Source organism: Chelmon rostratus, chromosome 4 (assembly GCF_017976325.1).
Source record: "Chelmon rostratus isolate fCheRos1 chromosome 4, fCheRos1.pri, whole genome shotgun sequence".
In the NCBI taxonomy this organism is placed as follows: Eukaryota; Metazoa; Chordata; class Actinopteri; order Chaetodontiformes; family Chaetodontidae; genus Chelmon; species Chelmon rostratus.
In genome coordinates, this window is record NC_055661.1 from 13,779,851 (window position 1) to 13,792,892 (window position 13,042).

Consider the following 13,042-nt stretch of genomic DNA (forward strand, 5'->3'; position numbering starts at 1 on the left):
TTTTTTTCCCTGCTGCAGAGGGGAGGGAAAGAAGGTGGTGGTGGTGGGGGTATTTGACTCCTGTCTCCCCACCCCCAATCCGTACGAGGTGGATTTGGGGAAGAAAGGAACGAAAACCTGGGACGCGGAGATAACGACAAACACCAATAAAGAGCAATCCGTGTGGAGATCCGCGCGCGGCGGTGTCGCGCACGGATTATTGTAGACTATTTTATTCCTCTTCCACTGAGGAGGTTCTGGCTCCGAGCGTCTGATCTGGAGGGGAAAAGGAATACAAACGCACCGGGAATAAGAGGAGTATTTTATACTCGCTCCCTCCGTTAACAAGTGACTGCGCCGCGGCGGAAGAAAGTGGGATATAACGGCCTTTATTTGCCACCATCGGGGATGCGAATAACTGTTTTTCTGAGGGGATACGAGCGCTCACCCACAAAGAATACGGATTTTAAAAGCTGTCCCCCGTAAACCAACTAGGGGGTAGCCTCGAATACTTCTCTCACGCCGCTGAAGTAAGTGCTTTCAACTTTTTCCTCTTCTCAACTCTGGGATTGCTTGATAAGAGTTTAGAGAGCGCGTTAAAGGTGCAATAAGGCAAATAAATGTGCTAGAAGCGGAGGAAAGAACTTTTTTTTTTTTTTAATGTGTCTGGTCCGTTTTATCTCCTGGGAAGTTGATCCCGGTCTTCTGGAGGGGAAAGGAAAGGTAACGTTATTCCTGCTCTCTCCTGAGTTGAATGTGCCTCAGAGGAAACTTTGCTTCTCAACTCTGCTCCAGGGAATCCAGATCACAGTCAGCGGGTTTGTCCTCAATGCAGAGGCTCTCTCACTATCACATGCAGGACCCCCCAAACAGATCCAACACTGAACCTCCTTTCTGCTCAGATATTGACCCAAATGCATTTTGGCATCTGAAAACATGGAGGCGAGCAGCTTTCAGTCACTCGGTGTTCATATCCTGCTGATGTGATTCAAGGTAACTTGTGAGTTTTAGTGCTAAGCAACAGATCAGAGGAACCTGCTAAAGAGCTGATGTTAATAATGGAAAAGAGAGGAATTCACTGTATCATTAACCACAACATGATTCCCCTGAATCATGTCTGGAGCAGCTTTCTATCCTGTGTAGCTAACAATGCTGCACTAGTTCTGGATTTACTCCTGTGTGTGCGTGTTGTGTGGAGTGTATTGTAATTGATTGGGGCTCTGTCCGTGTATAAACAGCTCCTTAAAGTTATTTCTCTGATGTTTGCACAATACCCTTTTAATTTCTCAGCCTCGCTCCTTTTTTCTTGCGGCTCATCTTCTGCCTTGAGAAGTAACTTTTTGTCTGATAGTGTTGGAAAGTTTAGATGCCGCTCCAGGCTACAGCCCCGCTTTGCTTCTTTCTTTCTCTCTCTCTCTTTGTTTCTTCTTCCTCTTCTTTTTTGTCGAGGCAGGCTACAGTAAGTCAAGTGAGTCCAATTTGAATTGCAATGGATCTTAATTTTATCAGAACATTTAAGGCTAAACCTTCCCCGGGCAACATGCGGCCCCCTCCTCCTCTGCACCCTCCCACCCCAACAGCAACTGCAAGCCAAAAAAAGATTAGTAATGCATTTCATTTACTAGGGGTTGCTGAACAGACCAGTCCAAAAACACTGTTGTGTTTGTTCGTGATGTTGAGAAAGATGGCAGAGGGGTAGCTTGAAATTTGGTTTTGGAGGTCCGGGGCGGCCACGGAAAAGCACTGGGGAGCCGAGCTGGAAAATTCAGATGGAAGGCAGTTATGCATTCCCGTTGGTGACAACTAAGTGTTTCCATTTGTGATGAAAACTCAGGTCTTACCTGTGTTGTGTAACTCCAGATCATCCGTCTTAAATTCCAGCGTTCAGTCAGCCCGCTGCGCTGTATAAATAAACCCATTTGTCTTATGATGAGAGTCACATGTTGATTGTCAGTAGCAAGAAGGAGTCTTGTCCTTCAGAGTAATTGGACAACGCGTACACCAGGAGGCTGCGCGTCAAGTGCGTTCTGGATTCTTAATGTGGCTTTAATTGAACAATTTATCACCCCTGATCACTGTCAAATAACTGGGCAAGAAAGACAAAAGGCAATGAAAATGCCAAGGAAAAGCTGCCAGGCACCGTCGGCTGAGCGTGACCGGCGTGTCTGTCACAGCGGCGTCGGCGAGGTGCTGTTTTATTTGGTTTTAATTATTTCTTTAGTTTTTGGTCTGCAGAAATTGCAGATCGATGCATTTGTGAGTGGCAAGCTTGTAAGCAGTGGTAATGAATAGCGGCGGAGGAGGGGGCAGTGGGAACGCTGCATCCTTGAAAACTTCTTTTATTGGACAAAACTTTTGATTTCTCCCCGGAGCTCCTTTCCCTACAATTGGAAGAAAAGCTAATTGAATTGTGCCCCGGATATGATGCTTCCCCCAACCCCCCATTCAACACACACACCCCATCCCCAAGTACGGAGGTCTTGGAGAAGTGTTCTCCTCGGGGTTTTGAAATTCATTTCCTTTGCAATTATTACTTTCTGAGCTGTTTTCCTTTATTTCCCCTACCTCAACAGTAGGGTGTATTCTTTCATTTTTAACGGGATCAAAGGGGGGAAAGAGGGAGATTCTAGATAGTTACAAGCCTCGCAGACTGCAAGCTATTCAAAGCTGTGTATTTCACTTTGGGTGTTTTGAAAGAGAGGTCAGAAGATGACGTCTTTCCGGCTGTTTAATGTCGTTTTTGTTCTTTGGGGTCCTTGACATCGAGTCCATTTTCCCATTTTGACATGCAACCAACCTGGGCTACTGGGCGATAATCGGTTTTAATGGACACAAAGCAACGAAGCAGACTCTTGATACTCTAAGAGCTGTTTATTATTAGCAGCTTTTTATTAGCAGCTGCAACTGACTGACTGATTTTACAGTCTCAGAATCAGATCTCTGCCATTTGCAAACGTCCTGCCACATTAAAACAGGTCTACAGATATGTTGGATGATGGGAGAATGAACGATGAGCTCTCCAAAAATCGATTAGTAACCATTATCTCTTAGTTACTGCTTTTCCTCTAATTGAATTCACACCAGGTCTAACCAAAGAGTAAAAAACGTTAATGAGACCAAAACATGAATCAGCACGTGATACACATTCAGTCCATGTACATGCTCTTTGTTTGAGGCTTTTAAGCTTTCAGTGGCAGAGTCACCCAGCACCCCGTTCATCGTATTACAATCCAAGTCAGGAGCATTTTGGTGGCATCAAGTGCTTTGCAATTAGTCACATTGCACTTGACGCAGCGACGCAGTTAATAACAGCTGCTCTGAAGTGACTGTCATCTTCGAGAGAAATGCGCACGTTGCAGAGGCGCTGTTGCACTCACAGCTAATTGTGTTTATTCATTTTAATATGCTCCGAGTCCTAAATCAGTGCTCTTCCAGCGACGCGAGGTGCAATTAGTCTGGCTGTGAAAACAGGAGGCAGCGTGTCTTGTAAAGGGCCCCCTCCTCTCCTCTTTGATTTGTGGATTAGCCATCCCCTGTCATTCACGTTTCTTTTATTGCCGCACAACCACGCTGCTGAAACACTCAATGAAACTAACATGTAACAGCTTAAAAGCATAAAAGCCAATTTGCACCCGGTGGAAATGACAGCATTGTTGCATATCTATAGACACAATAATACCTACAGTCGGAGCTAAACTCTCACTGTGCCTCTGCATGCGGCTGTTAGACATCAGATATGAGGCTCCGCTGACTGTAGCGTCAGCAACAGCAAAACTACCAATGCTTTGTGATTATATGTACTATACTGTACTCAAGTTCATGTACTTAGGAGAACTTCGCCTGGTGTCAGCTAAAACACTACAACTCATTTGTCTCAACAAAACAATGGGTACTGTTTGTGGCCTTGGTTATTCGCCATGTTTAATGACTTTATTTGCGACGTACATTAGGCAGCTGATGTGCTCTTACACTGTTAAATAATATGAATGATATTCTAAGCATTAGTCATTTTATGGTTGACTACTGTTGGATTCCTACAGCAACAACTTGTGGCAACAGTGAAGGACAGAAGGGCCCTTTTGGCATTGACCTGGGACTTGTACTGCAGGAGTTGTAGAGTTTCTCCAGTCATGAAAAGTACTTATTGCACCCGTCAAGCTTGAAACATCCTTTTTGTGTCTGAGAGTCCACAAACACATGCAATATTGCTTTTACCAAGCCGGAATGCAGAGCAACAAAATATCTGGTTTGTTGTTTTGCTCCGTGCTGAATGTGAGCACCACAGGATGTCTTTCCCTGCTCTAACTCTAACGTGTTTTTGAATGTGCAAACGGGTCAGCTTTAGAGCTTTGTCTGTGCAAGTTACCCAGAAACACCGTCCTGGCATTTCTGTGCAGGAATGATTCAGTTTACCTTCACAGTCTGGCTCTCTGCCTCAAAACACAACACACTGTGTGCTGCGCCTGATTGCTATAAATCAGACAAAGCAAGTAATGACTGAGGACAAAAATGCATGTTACAAACATCACATTAGAGGATCCCCCAAAGTCACTAGGACTTGCCATTCGGATTGTGCACTCTCAGTACTGTACTGTACTGTACACTGTGGATAAAAATGTCCGAACTTTTACACCCAGGGTAGCATTATTTGTCAAGACAGAAATAGCCAAGCAGTCAAAGAGGAAAACCTTTGCAGTCACAACAATTTAAAACATCATCAAGGTTAAATTTCCAGAGGCTGGTGTGTCCTTTTCACTCCATAGACCTACATTTTCAGCCTGGCCATAGGGGAAGAAACATGAGCCGGGTGGCTGGCAGAGGAATTATTGACCACTCACTCAGACACCCCCGCTGGTTGCCTTGGGTCTAAAATTGGTAGCTCTGTCCTCAGCAGACCTCGTTGGAGGTGAGAAACGGCCGTGACCCTCCCGGCAGCACCCAAAAGTCATAATTACTCAACAGCTCCTCTGAACTCAAAGAGCCAGTGCTCCAAAAACGAGCCAGGGATGGTTTCGGGCAGAGGTGCTATAAGTTGAGAGGCAAGGGCCAGATAAGACGAGGCCTCGATAAGGTGCGTGGACTTAGCAGGATTGATCCGTCGCTGGCCAAGTTAAAGTCGACCTTGCATCTCGGCTGACTCTGGCTCCTCCGATGTTTGTTTGCTCTTGGTTTCTTCATCCCGATATCTCCCTTACTGTTTTTTGCCGTTCTCTTGCACCACACTTTCTTCATTATCCTGTTTGTTCTTCTGTCTCTCTGTCCCTGTTTTTTATGTTCTCTGCCTGTCTAACTTTAAACTCTTCATATGTAAAATGCTGGGGATAGACAGAAGATCCGTCTTTTCCTGTCTCATGTCTGTCTCCATCGCGCTTGCTTACAAATCCAGATTGGATGCACACACAAATGTTTTTTTTTTTCCTTCTTAGATCTACATTGCCTATTTTTCCTGGGAATGGACTGTATATATACATTTCTGCTTTGTATAAGTGCTGGGTCTGATCTTAAATGTGACTGAGTGCACTGAGTTTATGTTTTTGGACTTTTTCTTTATCCTTGTATCGCCTCGGGTGTGCCAGGTGAAAAAGTAGCCTTAATCAGAGTGTTTGCAGTCGATAAATTATTGTGTGCGGAGGTGAAGGTAGCCCCTCATACACATAAGCACACTAATCCCTGCCAGACTATCTGGTAAAGCCTTGGGGAATACATCGACACACTGTCACCTCCCCAGCCTCCTGCCCCGTCCCTTGGTACCTCCGGGTTTTACAAAAATTACTCGCTCCGGCTCGTTCTGATGAAGTGACAGTAACCAGCTTTTGACGACGAGCAGCGGAAGACCTTCTGTTGATGCCTGCGACTCCCTCTTTCACTCTGGTCTGCCTCCCTCAAGATGTAGCACAGACATAGTGCGTCGGTTTATAAAGCCTGAGAGGGGACTCTACCAAACGCAGTTGTATTCCCACAAACACCCGTTCTCTCCCCCTTCCCTCTGGCCCTGATCCCATCCTCTTTACAGTTATGCAGTTAATGTGAACTGGTGTTTCATGGTGAGAGGTAATTAACACCCGGTCTGGGACAGGAATCAAATGGACATGTCTGATCCTGTCTCCCTGTCTGCGTCTCCTGGGGTCATCTCCTGACGCTTGCGATTGGGTTGTTCCTATGTTAAGTGCGATTACCAGCTGGCCTACCCCAGATTGATGCACAGAGGTTCCCCTTGGGGTGTCCGCCTCCTCCTCCTCCTCTTTGCAAACTAGGTCTGGCAGAGAGGGCTGCCCTGCGCCCTGATAGTTTGACCCCCGTGAGGTTTTAGACACGTGGTAGCAGAAGGGGGGCTAAGGACGCCTGAATGGCTAGAACAGGTTGCAGTTAGCTCATTTAAACGCAGCTCATGCGGGCCGTTAGATGGTCCACACCAGCCTGTTGAGCCATCTGTATGAAGTGTGTATTTGTGAAGCAGGATGCGCTAGAGTGGAATAGTTTCCAGAAACATGTCTGTTTGTGCATGCACTGTCATTTGAGCCTGTTGGAGCCTTGTGAGGCGATAAACTTTTGAACACTTTGCCAAGATTAAGTGCCTGACAGCCGACTGGTAAGGAAGGTCACTTGTCTTGTTCCCTGGAACAGGCAATCTGTCCATCAGCAGGAGTCTGTCCTGTTTAAGTTTCCCTGAGCAACACACTTAACCATCATGCTTCATGCTCACTTAGCTTCATGCTCGGCCGCCGCTCTTACAGTCAGTTCAATATTTAGAAAATCACTTGTGAATAACAATGCGATTGGCTGTCAGTCTGCTCCAGCCCTTTCACACCACCACCTGTGACTGGTCTGCCATGTCAAGAACAGATTCATTTCTGATTCCTCTGCTTGCTCCCACCATTGTTCTTCCTACCATATCTCACACGCTCCTCAAACTGCAGATGCCATCCAGCAAGCAAGTGCTGCTTATATTACTGTTTGCTTGCAGTGCTGTATTTAAGAGCAGTTTGGTGTTTCCCAAGTTGCTGCTTTCAGTGTGAAATGGTTATAAGAGTTGTTAATCTGATGGCGCTCATTGTGTGCCCCAGGAGAGCCCAGGGCAAGATGGCTCAGCCAATTCAGATGATCCCCCGCACCCACCCGTCCGTTTGCCCCCACCCTCCAACCCACCACCCTGTCCTTTTGTTCCATCCCTCTCCACACATACACACCCTCACCCAAACTTTAGGGACATCTGGTGTGAGTGGGGCGACAGGGGGGGAGGAGTTTTTTGGGGAAAAGAAAGGCGGAGAAGGAGGACAAGTATTTGGGGAGGTACACTCAGCTGCCCCGAGGGGTGGGAGGTGAGAGATGGAGGTCGCAAAGAAACATGTGTATGCAGGATAGTGGGGGGTTGTTGTCATGGAAAGGGAAGTGGGGAAGCTAAAGAGGAGTAGGCAGATAATTGATGGATGGAAGTAATTGTGTGTAATGCAAGCAATGAAACATGGGCCTCTGGAAAGAAGAGAGACAGAGTGAGAAAAAGAGGGAGCTGGTGAATAGGAGTGGAGAGAGGAGGGGGGTAAAGAGAGGAAAGAGAATAGTGAAGAGAGGGAGTGTGCGAGAAATAGGAGGCTAGGGAGGAAGAGAGCGAGGAAGGGTACAGAGAGGAGACTGGGAGAGAGGGAGAGGGAAGCAGAGGAGGAGGAGGAGGACGGGGAGGGGGCCTGCTGTTCTGTTGCATCACTCAGCGCTAGCTGGGGTTAAGAAGGAGTAACTACCTGCCTGTCAGGCTGATTGTTCATCCCTATGCATCAGGGGATACGCGTCCCGGTTTATGAGAGATGGCGCAGATTCACTATGTGGGCCACTTAACCACAGAAAATGGCTGCCTGCATCTCTGCCTGCATATCAGCAGCGCAGCCACGTTGGGCTCTCTGAGCCGGCGATGGTTGCCTTTTATGCAGATGATGCTATTGCCTTTGCTGCAAGATGCTGGATGTCACCCGGTTTTTTGGCGTTATTCACACTTTGCCCTCTGCCATTGCAGTTTGGCTCGCTGAAATAATTTATTTTGTATTGATAATTCCCCCAACACAACAAAAGCCCCATCGCAAGGCCTCCTCAGTAATTACAACTCCGGCAGCCTTTTCAAACAGCACGCTGCCGTCATCTTTCAGCGAAATGGAAACAAAGCCTATGTACTCCAGTCTGGATACACAAATTACAGCGTAGCAGTGGCGCGTAAAAGAGAAAGAAGACAGAGAGAAGGCACCAGAGGCGAAATGCATTGAGTTTCCTCACACTTTCTCACTGTGCATCACAAACTTGTCTCCCAGACGGGGAAGAAAGGTTTGTCAAGCGCATCACGGTGGAGAGAGTAAAACCTTCCCCAGCCCCTGGGAAGATAGAAGGTGACATTTGTATGTAAATGGAGACAGGCACTCTCCACTGTATTTCAGCTGACAGGAAACAGAGTGGCAAAGCTGGCGTTTTCTTTTTCTGGCGTTTTCTTTTTTTGGAAGAAGTTGGAAGATTTAGTTGTTTCTCAGACGTTTTTTTTTTTTTTTTTTTGGAAGGCAGATGAATGTAAACAGGCTGCTTTACAATATGTGGTTATGTGTGTATGAGGAAATGGTCCAGTGCATTTGTAAAACACACACACACACACACACACAAAACAAATTATGAGATTGGCTCTAAAAACCTTGACGCTGCAGCATTTAACCAAGAGCCCAATCCACACACAGAGTAAATTTTTTTTCTGGGTTGTGTCATTCTGAAGTATTGACCAACACATCAAAGTGGTTGTCAGAGTGCTACCATGAGGTTATTGGATATGTTTTTTATGGCAGTCTGTCCTCTAGGTTTTGCAAGCTCTGCCATCAAGATAATTTAGGGCAGAAGAAGAATAAAAATAATCCGAGCGATTGCAGCAGGGCTCCAGCACCTGCAGTGGCTGGACCCTTAATTAACTCTTGAGTCTCAGTGTCAAAGAAGATAATCCTGATTAAAAAGTGATGGCGGCTGGGGGAAGAATGACAACATAGCAATCAGAGCTACCAGCCGCGGTCGGGGAGATTAGCAGCAGTGGAGGGTGGGGGGCTACCCCCTTGCTTCTGGCACCCTTTTGTTTATGGATCAAATCCATGGCAGGATAATGGTTTTGGAGATTTTTTTTTTCCATCTGGTTTTTGTACTAGAAGGAAAATTGTCCTGGACACTAAACAGCTTTATATTTTTGTGTGATTTTGTAAGAGGTTTGTGACAGAGGAGAGTAGCTGATTAGGAACTAATTTCATTCATTTAATGTTTAAATATATAGACCACTTTCATGTCTTGTAAGATTGAAGCTGCCTGACATATTGCAATATTGTCATTCGATTAGTCTGTAGAGATGTTCCGCCAGGTGGTCACAAGACAATGGAACAGCTGATTTGGCGTCTCAGACAAGTTTTCCAGAGTGGCTCGTCAACAGGGCCATTGTGGAGACTCATCAGCCCCCTGCTGTGAGACGGTCACTACTACCCAGTTTACCCCAGACTCATCTGGGATGTCCCAGTAAATATAAAGCATGTTTGACATTCTGACACCTGTCTTACAACATTAGTGGTGGAAGAGCTGAATTTTCAGTCCAGCCAATACTAAGACAGAAATCCAATGAAACAACAATTAGCGGGTGAACCATATCGTCTCAATTATCCCAGCAACAGCAAGTTTTCTTCATCAGCAGCCACAAGTCTTGTGGCAAGGTCTCGGATGCCGAACTGCTACCTTCACATTCTAAGAGTGTCGTTTAAATCCTTTCAGTATGAAGTGTAAAATGTAAGAAGTCACCTGTTAGTTTATCTGGCGAACGAGGGAATTGGGCAAGCAGAGCAGGAGTAAAGTAGATGGATTTTTTAAAGGAAAATAAATAAGCCTGTTATCAGAGTGTGTCTATTTGCCGCTGATACGGGGAGATAGTGTTGACACAGAGGGAAACGGGGAGCCAGCGCTGCTCTGATTATGCTTGCAGCCTGATGCCACCAAGTGGGAGCTAGACGAGAAATGCACTTCAGAAATAGGGAGACATCATATGTGCTTAGATGAAGACAGCGGGAACAGTGTCAGGAAGCAGAAAGAGAATCTTAGTCCACAAAAACAAACACGGCTGCACAACGTCCTAGATAATTCAATCCGAACACATCATCCTAAAATAATGTCTGAGGGCGAGTTTGGATATTTGAATGTTTGATCCCATCGCTGCCCAGTGAGGGTCCTTCAGCATCTGCTGTATGTGTATGCTTATTATAAGTTATTCTAAAGTGTGAGCTCAGATCCAGGCAAGGATGTTCCCTGTCCACTGCTGTGATTCAGTCTTTTAGCCAAAGGGATGGGTGTGGAGTATCTGGAGATAAATCCCTCCCTCCCCCCCCCAAACACCCCCTCCCCGCCAAAGGCAGCCCCTATGACATTTGTCATCTTACAGTCCCCAATCTGTAGTCTCAACAGGAGGGAGGTAGGGCTAAAAATCACTGGGACAGAAGGGAAGACAAAAGCAGGTTTGGCAGGGAAATGGGGGTTGCTCACCACACTTGCCCTTGGGTTAGTGTGGTGTAAAACGAGGGACAGACAGAAACAATGAGAGCAGAAAGGACAGCGAGAGAGTTGGAAGGCGTGAGTGAGAGAGAGACAGACAGAGAGAGAGCCAGAGAGAGGGAGACACAGAAGAGCAGGCAGGAGGGACATGTAGACTGGAGCTTAGAAACAGGAGGTAGATGGAAAGCAGAGGGTCTCCCATTTTCATGGAGATAAAGGAGCGCTAATGAATTTGAACCGGTGCCCTCCAGGGATATACCATAAGGGCAAAACCAGGAAGGAGCAGATTGAGGTTTAGTGGCTTTTTAAACTACAGCCAAACTGTCTTTTAGACACACAGGGGTGCTCCCAATTCTGCGATCACTAAGATGGCCGTCGCCCCGCTTGCCAACTGCCGCGAGTGAGGCCTGTGCCAGGGCGAGGAGAGGATTTGATGCCAGAGGAGATATGCCTAACTGACCAGGCTAGACCAGTCCTCCAGCCAACGAGGTCATTTATCTGCCCATCTAACTCAGTTTTAGTTACCTCGTTTGCACAGCTGTGGATGTGCTAATGTGCTCATTGTAGGGTAGCAGTATGAGGTCTGGACCTGTGTGGCTCAGTGGTGCAAAATGGTACCGAGGTTGCAGTTTAAGGGGGGTTGATTTCTTCTGTTGCATACTGGGTAGACTGTGGCACATAGACTCCCAGGGTCTCATTCTAAAAATTGATGCATTAGTGGCAGTATGAAATGCTTTGGATAAGTGTCCAGCAAATAATATATGTGTGCAGTTCTCAAAAATAATCACATGAAATAATCAATTTTACTTTACATGCTGATTGGGGCCTCGGTCAACCACAAAGCTAACGTTTAGCAATGGTTTTGGAGCGCCAAGGACTCTGAGTTTGCCCGGAGCCTGCACCTACACACCCTATCTATCATTTTTACAACGTGTTGTTTTACAACACAGAGAGACCAAGCGCTGCCTGTGGCATCTACCCCCATGTGGAGGTAATGGTCTGTCCCCCAGGCTGTGAGCGTAGCCTGTTAATAATGAAGTGGGCCCCTCCATTGTAAATCACAGAGGGGTCTTGTTTGGCTGACGCCTTTGGGAGAATTGCATGGGAATGGCATGTGTTGCGGAGGGCAGTCTGGCTTCAGCGCGGGCAGACATTCAAAGAAGGAAAGAAAGAAGGCAGCTTTGTGCATGATGGATGGTGGCCTTTGCCTCTGTTTGTGTCATGTGGGAGCTGAATATTAAAAGAGAAGTGAGGAGATGAGACATGAGCCGGAGTGTCATATTTACGTCCAGTCAAAGGCGGTTTGTTATGTTTTATTCTTAAACACTTTTTCATCCAAAGGGAGGCTTGGTTGGAAAAACTTTGAGGCCCCTTTGCAGTTTTGCTCACATAACAGGCTTTTGAACTTTTTCAGCTGAAGCCGGTTGGTCGGGAAGAACTGACATGTTTGATGAAGTTACTTTTTAAAGTTTAGGCATTTCGACGAAATGATTATCTAGAGTGACTTACATTGGAACAGTCAGAAAAAAAAATGTAATTCCTAAACCACTAATACAAGCCAGCAAGTGAGTGCAAGTGCAAGAACTGGAGCTACATTGGTTTAACAATGTAACATATATTTTCTTGGCCCTAGAGTTATTATGTATAATAGCTGTGTGGTAGGGAAGGAACTAAGTGCTGAGGAGAGAAATGGGAAGGTGAGTTTTTTTCTGTATGCAATAAGCACTAACTTTAACCTATTTGGATGAAATTTCAAGTGTAACAATTTTGCTAAAATGCCTCTTGCACACTGACAGCCAACCTTAAGCCTCTCAGGCAGAGTGGAGTTGAACATAGTGTGTTTAAAAAAAAGAAGCCAGGAGGAACCTTGAGGAACCTGGGCTGTTCTTTGAAGTCAGCTATTTTGCTTCAGTTCAAGTGCGTCACTCACTTCAAAGCGGGAATTTCACACAAAATGTACTGATTTTTTCTCCCTCCTCTTCTTTGTGTAGAATTTACAGCACATAAAACGGGTCTAGGGAGACTTTGTCAGGGGCTATCTGTAACCTAAGATGACTCTGTCTATGTGTATGTGCGCGAGTGCATAGTTGCGTGTGTGATCTTGCGCATATCCACATATGAAGTGGACACAAGAGCGCTGCAGATGATGCTCGATGGTGGTCCGAGGCTTCGCTTTTGTTAACTAGATGGAATCCAGGGAGTCAGCCGCATGTGGAGTCATGGTTAGATGGTTTTGACCCCTGCGGTTTATGGTTAAAGCCAGGGATTTGAGTGTGGTTGGTGAGTAAGACTTGTCACTAGTTGGAGTTGGCAGCCTTGCTAAAAAAGTTACCAAAGCCACCATATCTGCTTCAAATTCACATTCCCAGTCTGCGAAGACCAAATGTGCACCAATTACAACATAACTTCCCATGTGCTAATGACTTTGATGTCAATGAGATTAAAGTCATGCACGGTGAAAAATGGCTGGCATACCATGGGAAATGAGCTTTTGCTTGTGTGCACGGAGTTCAGTCGCGTTTGCACT

General features: G+C 46.0%; 1 protein-coding gene across 3 annotated transcripts in view; it reads left to right on the top strand.

Moving 5' to 3' along the window:
• ptprsa (protein tyrosine phosphatase receptor type Sa) overlaps positions 1-13,042 on the top strand; it is a 226,312-nt gene that overhangs the window by 50,991 nt on the left and 162,279 nt on the right. Inside the window, exon 1 of one of the 3 annotated variants that reach the window (XM_041935429.1) lies at positions 150-509. The exons of the other annotated variants lie outside the window; for them this stretch is intronic. The gene's annotated coding sequence lies outside the window, so the exon portion shown is untranslated. Of the gene's footprint in view, positions 1-149; positions 510-13,042 lie in introns of those variants that run through there. 3 annotated transcript variants of the gene reach the window in all.